Source organism: Ambystoma mexicanum, chromosome 8, assembly GCF_040938575.1.
Source record: "Ambystoma mexicanum isolate Mex_15411 chromosome 8, UKY_AmexF1_1, whole genome shotgun sequence".
In the NCBI taxonomy this organism is placed as follows: domain Eukaryota; kingdom Metazoa; phylum Chordata; class Amphibia; order Caudata; family Ambystomatidae; genus Ambystoma; species Ambystoma mexicanum.
The window spans coordinates 1,501,850,029-1,501,865,896 of record NC_090929.1 but is presented as its reverse complement, the minus strand read 5'-3'; the positions used below and the strand labels follow the sequence as shown (position 1 = coordinate 1,501,865,896).

The window sequence follows — 15,868 nt, the reverse complement described above, 5'->3', positions numbered from 1 at the left end:
CCAGTGATCATGTCCAGTTCACCAGAAGACATCCCAAGGTCCGTGCTGCAACTGCAGCACCTTACAACCGAAAGGTAGTAAACCGTGAAATCCTGAAAGCCGACACCTAATTCTGCCACTCTAACCATTGCCACCAAAAGTCATCGAAGGCCACCAACATTCTTCTCTTCTTCAGCCAGGCCTTGTTGGGGTCCACAGCAAAGTTAACCTTCTTGGGACATCCACAGCCCGAGTAACGACCCACAAACGGAGACCACCGCGAAGAACGAGAGTGCTGCCTTTCCAACACTGCCCGATTCCTTTCTTTTTCTCGCCATCGACATTGTAGCGACTCCTTTTTCCAAAGGGGGTCCATCTTCAAGGGGTCTCGTCGAGTAAGGCCAAGGAACTCCACCACTTCGCCTGCCAAGGCACACAAGGTACTGTGACGAGGAAGAGCAGTTCCCTTCTCAGGCATCATCCAGGGTGCCCAGATTCGTCTTTGCTCCTGCTCTCCTATGGGTTCCCAGGTACTTTGCGGTAATGGATTCTGTAGAAAAAGAAGCAGAGCATTATTGAACATATTTGGACTAGGCTGTAATAGACAAGATAAAGTACACTTTAAATGTTCCCTTACAGGCTGCTGTAAGGAAGGCATGGTATCAAGTAGTAGACACAGACATAATGGGCCTCATCAGGAGTTGGGCGGAATCCAGACTGGGATACTGCCCAACTTTATTTGCGTTGACGCCCACCCGTCCGGCAGTATTACCGCCGGATCACGGATTGGGCGCTAACCATTACTCCCCAATGGGGAATTTTCTGCGCAATTACCATGCAACAATACCACCAAAATGGGACTTTTTCTGGCGTGTTTACCCCCAGCTCTGAGCAGGGTGTAAACATGCCAGACTCGAGATTGGGTGGAGCGGTAAATGCGGCGGTAACATCGTTACTGCCGCATTTAAGGGCTAACGCCCAACTCGTGATGACGCCCAATGAATACAAGTTTCGAAAACCTAATTTGGTATTTTGATTGGGTTGGTAGAATTCCTAAGTGGTCCTAACTTTAGAATCGGAGTAGTCTCGACCATTAAACAAATAACAAACAAGTCCAAGCCAGTCTAGTCAAAATAAAAAGGCCTCTACTAAAAAAAAACAAAAAAAACCTTAACCTGCATCTCAAAATGACAAATGTGTTAAGGGAATACAAAAGGAAAATAGTGTCTCAAAAGAAATGTCAGAATGGCTTAAGTAACAACTCCCTTCCCCATATTCAGCACCACAGGGTCTAGAGAGTTTCTTATAAAGGATAGGTGGATGGCACAGTTCTATCAGTCTTGCACACTCTGGCTTGTACAATTCAACAGTTCAGGTTTGGGCTTCAAGCTCCTGGTAGTTCAATCACTTCCTTAGGCTTCGTCCGCCTTGTCATAAATACTCAGTTCTACTTTTGACCTTTACTTTCCCACAATTCAACACAGGCTTCCCTCCGCCGGGCTCGAGCCTGCCTCTCTTTTCACATTTACTTTCTTAATTTCTCACAGTTCTGCACAGGCTTCCCTGTGCCGGGATCAAGCCTGTCATTTACCTTTCACTTCATCACAAAGTTCTGCACAGGCTTCCCTCTGCCAGGCTCGAACCTGTCTTTCCCTTCGTGGGGGTTCCGTTCCCTATGTTTTGTCTTAGGTGTCTTTTTCACTGTCGAAGACTTTCGAAACTGCAAGGATTTTACATAGACCTCTGCATGACCACTTTGACCTCTCTTTAAACAATTCAACAATCATCCTCATCTTGCAACACCAATGCCTCTTGGTACTTGTAGTTTCTTATTTTCTTTAGTTTGTCCTCTTGTCCTCTTTCAAAGTTCATATACTTTGCCCTCTTGGCATAGTCAGAGTTCACATACTTTGCTTTTAATTTCCTCAACTTTCTTTCTGGATCGCAGTTATTTTCTTGCCTTTGGTTCCCGCTGGAAAACACTTCAACTCAGAACATTTCTCAGAGACTTTCCAATGCTTGATTTCACCTTGCAGGACCAATTGCAATTGTCCTTTCCCTTACGTGTTTTATCGGTACACGCGCAACCTTCAACTTTTGAGTTACAGTTACTCTTGCTTTTTACACAAACCAGGCTTTTGTTGCCTTGGATAACTCACTGGTCATGTTAATCAGTCTTCTTTCATCAATGCTCTTCATGCAGCAGTCAAGGCAGTTACCAGTACCTCTTCTGTTTCTCTCCAACTCCGTCGTTACCCGGGAGGGTCGGGGGCTGCTTTCAAGCACCTTAAAAGTTTCTTTCTTCAGCTCACTCAGTTTCAGCCTTGGAACGCTTACGGCTTCCCAAAAGTGTGGAATTCTCGCCTGGCTCTCTCTTGATCTTCGCAACTGCCGATCAGCTCCTTGGCCTTCCAACTTCCATAGCCTGCTTCGCATAGCCCCGAAAAAGCTGTTCCTTCTCATTCCATTGAACAAGTTGGTGGCAATAACTACTGATGGTGCACCAGCAATGACCGGGCGTTATTCTGGTTTTGTTTTGTGTTATAAGCAGACCCCGATTTTCCCTCCATTATTGCACTACCACTGCATCATCCACCATCAGGCAATTTGTGCCAAAGTGATGGGTTTTGATCATGTGATGGCCCCTGTTGTGCGAATTATTAATTCAATTTGTGCAAATGTCAAACAGCACAGAATATTCAAAATATTCCTGGAAGAACTATCTGCCGCACATGGTGATCTATTGCTACATACCGAAATCCGATGGCTTAGCAAGGGAAAAATACTACGTCGCTTTCTTTCACTTTTGCCAGAAATCAAAGACGTTGTGGGGTCAAGAAATGAAGACATCGGCCAATTATGCTGCATTTCTTGGCTACTTGATTTGGCATTTCTGGCAGATGTTACTGAGAAATTAAATACCCTGAACTGTGAACTGCAAGGGAAAGGTAAAACCATTGCTCACATGATAAGTGCAGTAAAGACATTTAAGTCCAAACTTGACCTGTTCAGTGAACAAGTGGTCAAAAAGAAAATGCATAATTTCCCTTCTGTAATCCAAATGCTGACAGACAATAAAGCTAGTCCTGAACGCCTGAACATTGACAAATATAGCAGTCTCTTGAGCAGGGTTAAGGTGGAGTTCAGTGACCGGTTCATGGATTTCGAAAGGACTGAACCGTGTGTGATGTTCATCGCAAACCCCTTCATGGAAGTCAATGTTTGTGAACTTACAGAACAAATGAGTGAGCTGTTTAACCTGAACAGTTTTGCTATGGAAATGGAGATTTTCAGCCTGCAAGGGGACATTCAGTTGAAAAGCATACAATCTCACACCAATTTCTGGAGCCTTGTTGATTACAAGGAGTACAGTAACCTTTGCACAGCAGCATTAAAAGTGACTTCTCTGTTTGGTTCCACCTATCTCTGTGAATCTGCCTTTTCAGATATGAACTTCCTCAAATTGAAATTTCGAACCCGTCTGACCGATGAGCATTTGAGTGACTCCATCCGAGTAGCTGTATCAAGTTATACACCCGACTACAGAGCGCTGGTGGATGGCATGCAGTGTCAACCTTCACACTGAATGTCCCAATAATTTTCCCACATTGTGAAGTCTTTTTATGAGACAGCTTCTAATAAAAAAAGAATGCAATAAAGAGGTTTTTGAACTTTATTAACATAATCGTGAAGCATATGTTATTCCCTCTATTTATAAAGGGAAAATGAACAGCTAAAAAAATGAGTACAAGTTCCAATGTTTATGAACATCCCCCACCCGCGATCGCTCGCAAGTAGCTCTCCACTGTTGTCCCTCCACTGAAAGAAGCTCACGCCAATGAAAAGGTTGGAGACCCCTGGATTAGATGGAACGCATGGAACGGATTGAATGCATGGAGCGGATGGAGTGAATGGAATGGAGGGAGTGGATGGACCGGATGGAGTGGATCGACCAGATGGAGTGGACTGACCAGATGAAGTGGAAGGAACAGATGGAGTGGATGGAACGGATGAGGGGATGGAACGGATCCATTGAACAGGTGGAGCGGATGGAATGGGTGGAGCGGATGCAACGGGTGGAGCAGATATACGAATGGAGTGCATGGAACGATTGAGTGCATGGAACGGACGGAGTACATGGAACGTACGGAGTGCATGGAATGGATGGAGTGCATGGAACTGATGGAGTACATGGAACAGATGGAATGGACGGAACGGCTGGAGTAGATGGAACGGATAGAGTGGATGGAACCGATGGAGTGAATTGAGAGGACCAAGTGAATGTCTTGGATGGCGTGGATGGTGCTGATGACACAGACGACGCGGATGTCACAGATGTTATGGATGGTGCAGATGCTGCGGATGGCGCGTAAGTCACGGATCTGGTGGATGCTACGGTTGGTACAGACGTTGCAGACGGTGCGAATGTTACAGATGTTGCGGATGGTGCGGATACTACCGTCGAACGGATGGAGTAGATGGAACGGATGGAGTGGATGGAACGGATGGAGTGGATAGGACCAATGGAGTGGATGGAACGCATGGAGTCGATAAACGGATGGAATGGATGGAACGTATGAAACGCACAGAGCAGATGAAACAAACTGAATGGATGGAACAAATAGAGTGGATTGAACAGATAGAATACATGGAACGGATGGAGTGGCAGAAAGGATGAGAGAGATGAAACGGATGAAATGGATGCAACGGATGTAATAGATAGAATGGATGAAATAGATGGAACCGATGGAGTGGATGGAACAGACAAATGGATGGAACAGATGGAGTGGATGAAACGGATGGAGTGGACAGAACGGACAGAGTGGACTGAACAGATAGATTGGATGGAACAGATAGAGTGGATGGTACTGATGAAAGATGGAACGGATGTAATAGATAGAACTGATGAAACGGATGGAGTGGATGGAACAAACGAGTCGATGGAACAGACGAGTCGATGGAACGGATGGAGTGGATGGGGTGATGGAGTGGATTGAACGGATGGAGTAGATGAAGTGGATGGAGTGGATGGAGTGGACGAAGTGGATGGATCAGACGTAGTGGATGGAACGGATGGAGTGGATGAAACGGATGGAATGATGGAACGGATGGAGTGATGGAACGGATCAAACGCATGGAACTGATGGAACGCATGGAACAGACTGAATATATGGACCGGATGGAATGGATGGACCGATGGAATGGATGGAACGGATGGAATAGATGGATCGGATGGAGAGGATGGAACGGATAGAACGGATGAGAGGATGGAGAGGATGGAACGGATGGAGCAGATGGAACAGATGGAGCAGATGGAGCAGATGGAACGGATGGAGTACACGGTACGGATAGAGTACATGGAACGGATAGTGTGCATGTAACGGGTGGAGTACATGTAACAAAGGGAGTGCATGTAACGGATGGTGCGGAAGCTTCGGAGGGTGCGGACGCTTCGGATGGTGGGGACGCTAAGGGTGGTGTGGACGCTGCAGATGGTGCGCATGCTGCGGATGCTGCGGACGCTGCAGATGGTGCAGATACTACGGATGGCGCAAACGCTACGGATGGTACGGACGATGGGATGCTGTGGATGGTACAGATGCTGTGGCAGAGGGTACATATCTGTATCTCCTATATATGCTATGTACCTGTATCCACATGTTATCTGTATCACATGTTTACCCTATCCATCCTGTCGCTTTATATACGTATGCCGCTATGTACGCCCCTCTGTCCTGCTCTCATACCTGGTCTCAGGCGCTTTACTGATAACCACCATATCACACTATTACGCTTACTCTCTTCTATACACCATCACTCAACTAGAACACAGCTAAACCATGATACATTCGGGCTAGCTGTTCTCATAGTAACGTGACCCCACGAACACCTCATCATCCTAATAAAACACAGCTAGCTGAGCACATTAAGGCTAGCTTAGGCGTCTCCTCGGGCCTAACGCAGCCAGAACTCAGTCTGGGTGTCCACCCTCCAGACTGAACACATCCAACTGATTTCCTCAGAACCACACCTACCGCTACGAAGCAGCTATCATGCAACAACCACACCAGCTGCACACATATCCGGTGCGCCCACGCACCATACGACACTCTGTCTCTCTACTGACTTGAACTGCGGTTCCCAACGGCGTTCAACCTACCAGCACTTTGAGGTCATACCAATGATATATAAGGCGCTATATAAATGCCAAGTAACATAACATAACATACCCAGCCCCGCTCAGAGTGTACCTGTGCGTGCCACCTTTTATCCTGACAGGTAGTGTTAACAAGTGGCAGGTGTGTATAGTTAGGATTACGTGCCTGACTCTGCCTGGCCTCATTACAGGGACAGAGCCATTGCAAGTCAGTAGAGATACTCTTTCTGGCCTCATTCCTCATCTTCCTTGGCTCAGTAGTGTTGTCAATTTAAAGGGGGGGTGGTATTATGGGAGCTGTAGTTTCCCATAGAATAAGCAGGGATAGGGGTTGGATGGGTTGTATAAAAAGAGGGATACCATGTCTCTCCCCCACTCCCTGGGCACCCCCTACCCAGGTGATCCTCCCTTGCTTGTCCACCCCCAGGGTCGGGATCCAAAAGCGATGGCCTTTCCCTGGCCCCCTGAGTATGGGATCCCGGGGACTAGGTTGTAAAACACCCTCTGATTTTTCACACTGCCCAGGTAGGGGGATCCTCACACAGTATTGCCTATCTACTTTCGAGAAAGCAGTCTGCCAATGTTCCTGATCTAACCTGCCTTTCTACAGTAATGTATATGCCATTATCAATGCTTTATGATTCCTATGCTTATTAATAACTGTCAGCAGTTGGTGCATTCTAAATTGAATCTGAAGTATATTGTGGTACCACATAGATGTGTACATATTTGCTATTATTAGGATAGTGATACCAGAGTACAAAGTGAGTTATTTATTGATGTGTATATTTACTTGAACTTTATTGATCTAAATATTGATGGTAATGAAAGGACTGTGTTATAACATAACATAGTGTGTGGGCATTCCTTTGTGGGGGCTTGGGTATTCACTGTACTTAAGAACTAGCCTGCATCACCTCCTGAGAATCTCAGCCAGGCTCCTCATCCAACGTTACCCACTGAGAACCTTGGCTGGGGTTCTCTGTCCTTCTACCCCAACTGTATAGAGGTTAGAAATACAGACACTCCCCTCCAGTCTTTACACTTGTGGCAGGGTGGGATCACTGGTTTTAAGACTAAGGGCCTCATCACGGGTTTGGCCACAGCCCTTAAATGCAGTGGTAATGCTATTACCGTTGCATTTAAGGGCTGGCCAAATTATTAGTTGGGCGGAAAGTAGGAGTTTTACCTCCAGCGTTTTGCCCTCCGTGCTCAATAAGCCTGGATTGCTGACCTGGCTGAACTTTGTTGGCCCCACCCCCGACCCCGGAAGTGTACAAAATCTGCTTCCTGCATGCATTTGCGCGCGCGCATTAAGTACGCGCTATAAGTAGCGCTGTTTGCTGGCCTGCCCTGCTGCCCTCCGTGCTCAAGACGCCTGGATTGCCTGACCTTGCTGGACTTTGGTATATATTACTATACCTTCATCATTGCCATTTACTTACTTAATTATAAGTACATATTATTTACGTATTCTGTATTTTTCTTTATTATTCAGTTGGCCCCACCCCGACCCCGGAAGTGTACAAAATCTGCTTCCTGCGCGCATTTGCGCATGCGCATTAAGCACGCGCTATAAGTAGCGCTGTTTGCTGTTAGCTGACGCATTCAATTGACGCATATGTAAGGGTATTTATTTGAGTAGTCTCTGTTACAACCTTAGCACTGCCAACTAGACTTTATTAACCCCTCGCATAAAAATCAGTAGCACTGCTACTTTACATTAGCAATTATGGCTAGTGGTTTGAGAAGCACAAAACCTAAGTTGGCTACTTCCCATTTGCTCTCTACAACAATCATTGACTCTTTAATATGCCATGGGAAAACCTCATGCATCGAGCCGCCTCCAACAGAAGCTCAGGTGCCTTGTCTACCTAAAGATGACACGCCTACGCCCCTTAACGCTACCCATGCTGCGCAAATCCATGCTCAAAGTAGCCCCCACATTCCTACTCATATCCCAGCTCTTGCATCCTTTGAGCCTTCTGTACCTAGTGGTTCTCTTAGCCCCGAAAAAATGTAAAGCTATCGACGACTTCAGAAGTCGCTCGGAGTCACCCTTGGCGCTTGAAACCGATAAAAGGCAATTTGAGATAACTATGTAGAAAATGGAAGCCTTAGACCAAGCGGTATGTCGCTCCATTGGCACTCTAACTCCAGTTGTATTCAATTCAGTAAAGAAGCGCATGTCTTTTCAATCCCATCTACCCACGCTTTCCAAAAGCTTCTTAGACGTGAGTACCGAAGTCGTTGATGACATCGACAAATAACTCCCTCCATCTCAAATCTCCTACTCTCCGGAATCTGAAGACATGCATGCTAACATTTTTGAATCACAGCCACCTGCTGATGTGAGTCAAAGGGAAGACCCGATGCATCATTCTCCAAATACCTTCCCAATGATCATTCGAATCCAAGATCTCCTGGATAAAGGCCATGATCTGACCCATCTTGAGTTAAAGGAGATCAAAGCAATGCTTTCACACATGTCCTCAAAAAGGGACCGGATAGAGGGTTCATTATGGCTGTCGAATCATTAAAAAATCTTAGAGAACATCTAAGTTCAAAACACAAACCTACGCCTCAGCCAATATCAAAAAACAAAAATATCCAATGTTGCCTCGACCCAACTTCTGTGTCCCCCCCAACCCCTCCGGAGTCATCCTTTAAGCCCTCTGTGTGCGATTGCCAAAATGAGTTACACGATCTAAAAACAGCGATTGAAAAAACGAATACTATTTTAGCATTATATGCGCCGAAATCCAGTCAATTTAGCAACTGTCCTGACAGCCCGACTGAACTGATTAAAGCACTGGAACAGATGAAGACGGATTCTAACGATCAACCGTCAATCGAAGAAAATACTGGCTTCATGTCTCGGAGAGCAAAAAGCTACATCAAAGAGCCATTAAAAGGTATGCCAAAAGGCGAAAGGAAGCCCTGTCAAAAGGTCCGAACCGGCAAAAGGAGGCAGCCGACTCCAACGGCTACCAACAACGGAATAACACCAGACGAAGACCACATCGACCTACAACAACTCTCAAAGGAAAGCCAAGAAGCCTTAATCCCGGCGATAAATTCTATTCCCAACACACCTCAAAATGCAAGAAACATCAAAAAAACTCCTAAGCTGAATGACAAGTCTAAATCTGCTAAACACATCGACCTGACTGAATTGGACACCAAGCAATCGGAAATCGATCATTCAGACCAGACTGAGAAGATAATAGCAATGAAAGCAGGAAATTAAAAAATCACTGTGATGGCAAAAATCCAACCACCACTCTTAAAGTCACCAAACAAGCAGTCAACGTTACAACCACTTTGAACTAAAACAAATTTAACCAACTATTTTCCAACATGTGGTAGAAGCCGCACCACCCGACTCGAGGACACATCGCCTCTGGACTCATCTGCCGCTTTAATGAAAAAAACATATAGTGAAGCTTGTTTAAGTGAACCAACCCACTCATCAGTTATTCCAAATAAAATTGATCCCCCCAGCGGGCCCCGACCTACGATAATAACCAATGGACGAGGCAAGGAATGTACCTTAACAGCACTGTCACTTGCAGAACCAATCTCTGCGCCTTCAAGTTCTCAGGAAATGTCCAGTGCTTATGCACTCTCTTCCGACCTCAAACATATATCGGTACATGGTCTTGCTCTATGCAAATTTTTCCAGAAGCACCCAATACCGCGGTGCTAAACTACCATGATATCCTCGAGATCTTGCGAAAGGAACTTTATGAGGGTTCTATGAAAACCGCCTTAGTCAATAAATTAACAAACTCCAATATGATTTGCTCTGAAACAATGGCGATCTCCACTTCTACCATCTCGGACACTCAAACAAAACATTTGGATCACGTTACTGACAGGAATAAAGAAACTATTGTGGAAAAGCACCATCTATTAGGATTCGAAGGAAATCGCGAAGTTCTTGGGAAAAACCGCATCAATCGTGCATTCCTTTTAACACTTTTTACTCGAATTCCTCATCTGCGAATGTTCAAATCAGAAGACATTCTCAGAGTTTCATTATCAAGCGAAAACAACTACCGTGATGTGTGTTACCTGACCTCTGAAGCCACCTTGAAATATTTATGATTCAACAGGGAAGACATTAAAGAAGAAGGTCTCTCTCTAAGCTCTATTCCAAACGAACAGGGAGCTAAGAATTTTATTCAGCACAATTGTCCACAAGAGGTCACTTTACAAACGCATCCCACCTTGCTTACAAATCTCAATGATGAGGAAAACGGAGTCATCAACAAACTATTGAATAAAGTGGGCATTTCCCAAGGCCTACCCTGGCTGGCTCCCATGCTCAATTCAATCCTAAAACCAAAGGAATCTGCCATGATATCGTAGCCGTCCACAAATACCGATCTCACCTTCCAGTCATGGAACGCTTGCGGCCATGTCAATCTTATGAAATCACTCTCAATGCTAGATCTGTACAACCGTCCTGCAATATTGCTGATACAAGAAACCATGAAAAACTCCTCTTTTACGTTGCCTGATTACACCTCCTTCTCCTCACCAGCCATAAGATCCTCTCTTGGTCGACCTTCTGGAGGCGTCTTGATAGCAGTAGATAATGCCCGAATGCTCAGCTCCAAAATCATCTGGAAAACAAACAACATGCTAGCGATATTACTAACCACAAACACTAATAAATATCGCCATCTTATCATAATTACGATTTATTGGAATCCTGCGAATATTCCAATTGAAGAGATGATTGACATAGTTGAGAACTGCTTAGAACTTACTACCTATGAATATCAAGATGCCGGAATAATTCTAAGCAATGACTTCAATTGCGACTGCAGGATAAATGAAGAATTATGGGGCTCTAAAATTAATCCATTATCTAAACACAGAGGTACAACATGGAGGAATTTTCTAAGTGACTGGGATTTAGATATTCTTGCACCCAATCAACAGTCAATTTGGACCACATGGTCAAGAGATTCAAAGTTCTCAACAATCGACTTCATATTTGCATCTCACAACTTGCTTCTAATATCATCTCCGTTAACAATCAAGCCGATTATCTATGGAGACCATGCCCAATTATTGGGCAAGATGAAACTCAACTGTCCCCTTTTGGCAGTTGACTATTCTACAGCCTTAACAGAAATTGACCGTCCATCAACTTCTCTTAGATGGAGACAAGGCCTATGCAAACGTTTCGTGCACCACGTAACGCAGGCTATCGCCAATTATAACATCACTAAGAGAATTTCTACTAGCGAACTTGAGAAAATATATGCTGAAGTCATCCATGCCACCCTAATATCCCCTGGTAAGAAAGCGCCCACCGCTACACATTCACATTCCTTTGACCGCCTGTGCAAGGCATGGAAACGTGAAAAAAATAAGGCTCTTAGACATCGGAGCAAACTCGAACTGTCTCATGAGAAATTTCTTATACAGCGGAACCGCATCTTGATCACTTACAAAATTTAAAACAGACAAGAATACTAAGATACAATGAGACTAATTGCAATCTCATTAGGGCGATAGTTGAACATGATACGCGGACTATTTGGCGAACAATCAAGAGCAATCACAATCAAGTACCATCATCAATGCCCAATTCTGTAGCAGAATCTACTTGCTTACATCTCACAAAAATTTCAGATCCCTCTCAAATTCTGGAATCTATCTCCCAGTTCTTTATCATATCAGGACCTGCCGCGTCTGAACTGGACAACCACAGATATGAAGTGGGCCATTTCTAAAGTTAACTACTCTAAATCAGCCGGTCCTGATGGCTTTCCGCCCTGTCTATACAAAACCGATCCCGAGCTATGGGCCAAGATTCTAAAAGTTAAATTTCAGACCATTCTAAATCAGGGTGCTGTGCCTCTCTCCTGGCTATCGGCTAATATTATACCGATATACAAAAAAGGTGACCCCTCACTGCCCCAGAATTACCGGCCTATTGCCTTCATCGATACTGAGGCAAAACTGTTTGCATCTCTCTTGCTCCATGATTTGGAAACACACATCAAAACGAATGAACTATACTCTAAATACCAAACAGGATTCAGGAAAGGGATGAGCACCTCCCTCAATGCGATGATAATGGCTCTCACCATTGCAGGAGCAAAAAAAACTACTGCAAATCCTGTTTACATTGCTCTCATCGATATGTCTTCAGCCTTCGACAACGTGGTACGAAACTTACTATGGACCAAACTTATCGCAATGGGAATCCCACACATGCTAATATATTGGTTTATCGCACTACATTCCAATACCTCATATAAAATTAAAATCACATCTGATGGTCGAACAACAAAATCGATTAGCACTGAATTGGGGCTGAAACAAGGATGCAACCTAACCGCTACTTTCTTCAATCTATACCTTTCTGACCTTGACAAAGTTTGGGAGAACAGAAATGTGTTCTCTGTAAACATCGGCCTACTGAAATTAAATTGGATTGCTTTTGCGGATGACATTATTCGGTTCAATCCCACGCCTGCAGGATTGCAAATGAAAGTAGGTTTATTCAAACAATTCGCGACTGCCCATAATTTAACGCCTAATCCAGCCAAAACAACAAGTTACTTCTTACCTTGTAACGTTCTTTCGACGGGATGTTCCTCCGACGTATTCCTCATCTTAGATATCTCCTTCCAGCTCTGCTGGCCTCGGAACATTTTTTCTCTAGAGGGCGCTGCGCGTCGACGTCCTCCGAGTCGATGTCCCTCGACAGCCGCCGTATCGACGTCGACGTCATCCTGCCTATAAAGGCCGTGCGCAGCGTCCGTTACTCAGTTCCGTTTTGTAGCCCACAATAATTCTTTCTGGACTAGACTAATCACCCTGAAGGAGCGTAAGCTGCAACAACAAGGGAAGTAGAACTGCGGGGATGGATGGGAGGGTCGATGAGGAATACGTCGGAGGAACATCCCGTCGAAAGAACGTTAAAAGGTAAGAAGTAACTTGTTCTTCGAAGGGATTGTGTCCTCCGACGTATTCCTCATCTTAGATAGGCTCCCATAGCAGTATTCTATTATTGGAGGAGGGAGTACTGACTTCACGCTGTCTTCTATTGATGAATAGAATGCAGTACAGCCCTTCCAAATCTAGTCGCTTGACTGAAGGAGGAATCCAAGTTGTAAAATCGTGTAAAGGTATGGACAGACGACCATGTAGCGGCCGCACAGATGTCTTTAACCGGCACACCTCTTTTGAGGGCCGATGAAGCTGCAATACCTCTGGTCGAATGAGCCCTAAGGTTTTGAGGGGGCTCTTTCCCTGCCAGTTTATAACATTCCAGAATGGCTAGAATGATCCATCTGGAAATGGTCTGCTTAGTTATTGGTAACCCCAGCTTGTGACCTGTGTAACCTACAAACAGCTGGTCTGCCTGTCTTATCCTGGCTAGTCTACTGATGTAAAAACTTAAAGCCCTTCTAGGGTCTAGCCTGTGTAACCTCTCTTCCTCTTTCCCCGGATGAGGAGGAGGATAGAAAGATGGTAGGGTAATCTTCTGATTAATATGGAATTCAGAAACCACCTTTGGGAGGAAATTAGGCTTCACTTGCAGGACAACTTTGTCTTTGTGAAAGATTGTGTGAGGGGGTTTACAAGAAAGAGCTTGTAATTCGCTCGCCCTTCTAGTAGATGTAAGTGCTATTAATAAAACAGTTTTAAGGGTAAGGAATCTTAACGAACAAGAATGGAGTGGTTCGAAAAGGTGTGCCCATCAGGAAAGTTAGGACTAAGTTTAAATCCCATAGGGGAACTTGGAATGGTCTTGGGGGATAAACATTGGTTAACCCCTTTAGAAACTGTATTACCAAGGGTAACTTGAAATAGGATGGATCTTCCGCAGTGCGCTTAAAGATGGATAGCGCTGCGATATAGCCCTTAATGGTGCCAACTTGAAGGCCTGAATTCGCCAAATATAGTAGGAAGGACAAAACCATTGGTGTACCACATGAAAAAGGGTTGATATTCTGTTCTCTACACCAGCTGCAAAATCTGTTCCAACGGCAGCGGTTTAAAGACTTTGTTGCTGGCCTCCTTGCCGAAAGCAACACCTCCATAACATCATCAGGGAGGTCCCAATCCCTGTACCTCAGCCTTTCAGAAGCCAAGCGTGAAGGTTGAGGGTTTTGATGTCTGGATGGAGAACCTGACCTCCCTTCTGTGAGAGTAGGTTCTCTCTGAGTGGAAGTCGAATTGGAGGGCAGATGGACAAGTCTAGAAGGTCCGGGTACCACGTTCTCCTGGCCCAATCCGGGGCAATTAGGATCATGGTTCTCCGGAATCTTCTCAACCTCCTGATCATTTGAGGAATGACAGGGACCGGTGGGAACGCGTACAGAAGCGGAAACTCCCAGTCCACTATGAACGCGTCTCCCAGAGCTCCTCTCGGGGGAAATTCCCTTGAGCAGAACAGATCGCATTTCCTGTTGAGGCTGGTGGCGAACAGATCCACCTGAGGGGTTCCCCAAAGGGCGAAGATCTCTTGAAGGACTTCCTGAGCTAGCTCCCACTCGTGGGAGACTGTGCTCTGCCTGCTCAGAGCGTCCGCTGTCAAGTTCTTCTCTCCGGCTAGGTGAACTGCCGATAGAGAGATTCCTTCTTGGATTGACCAAAACCAGAGCTGCATCGCCTCTCTGCACAGGGGTAGTGATCCTACGCCTCCTCTTTTGTTGAGGTAATGCATGGCCACCGTGTTGTCCGTCATTATCAGGACGTTTTTCCCTTGTACAGCTGGCAGGAACGCCTTCAGCGCAAGTCTGATGGCTCTCAGCTCTAACAGGTTGATATGTAGTCTGGACTCCGATGGAGACCAACGACCGCTGATGGTCAAGTCGTTGGCGTGGACTCCCCACCCCGTGAGTGAGGCATCCGTGACTACTGTTATCTCCGGCCAGGGTTGCCAAAAATGTTCTCCTTTCAGAATGTTCTCCTGACAGGCCCACCACTGAAGGTCACGAGCCACCCTGTCGGGAACCTGAAGAAGATCTGTCATTCTCCCTGAGAATTGTGACCACTGAGTCCTCAGTGCCCACTGGAGGGATCTCATTCTCAGGCGAGCCTCTGGCACTAGGAAAATGCAGGATGCCATGAGGCCTAGCAACCTCAAAAAGTCAAAGGCTGGGAGACGTTGGGCATCTTGGAACTTGGTAACCATCTGTAGAATATCTTGAGCCCTCACCTCTGGTGGCGAGGCTTTTCCCAGGGAAGTGTCCAGGATCGCTCCTATGAACTGGAGTCTCTGCGATGGTATCATTTGTGACTTCTTTAAATTGAGGGAGAAGCCCAGTTTGTGAAGGGAGTGGCACACGTGATTTAGCTGGATCTGAGCTTGTTCCGACGAAACACACCTGATCAACCAATCGTCCAGGTAGGGGTAGACGTGAATCCCTTCCCTCCTTAGACTTGCCGCCACTACCGACATTAACTTGGTGAAGACCCTCGGGCGGAGCTTAGCCCAAATGGCAGCACTCGAAATTGATAGTGAGAGTTGCCAATTGCGAACCTCAGGTATTTCCTGTGTTTGAGATGGATAGGCACATGGAAATAAGCGTCCTGAAGGTCCAGAGATACCAACCAGTCCTGGAACTGAAGGGCCTGGAGGTTCTGAGAAAGAGTGACCATCTTGAATTTGTCTTTCCTGAGGAATTTGTTCAATTCTCGCAAGTCCAAGATGGGTCTCAGTCCTCCGTCTTTCTTTGGAATGAGAAAGTAAGG

The 15,868-nt window shown here is 45.6% G+C and overlaps 1 protein-coding gene across 1 annotated transcript in view; it reads right to left on the bottom strand.

The window, feature by feature from the left end:
* Window positions 1-15,868, bottom strand: part of AS3MT (arsenite methyltransferase) — a 1,233,739-nt gene that overhangs the window by 213,600 nt on the left and 1,004,271 nt on the right. The gene's annotated exons all lie outside the window — the stretch shown is intronic.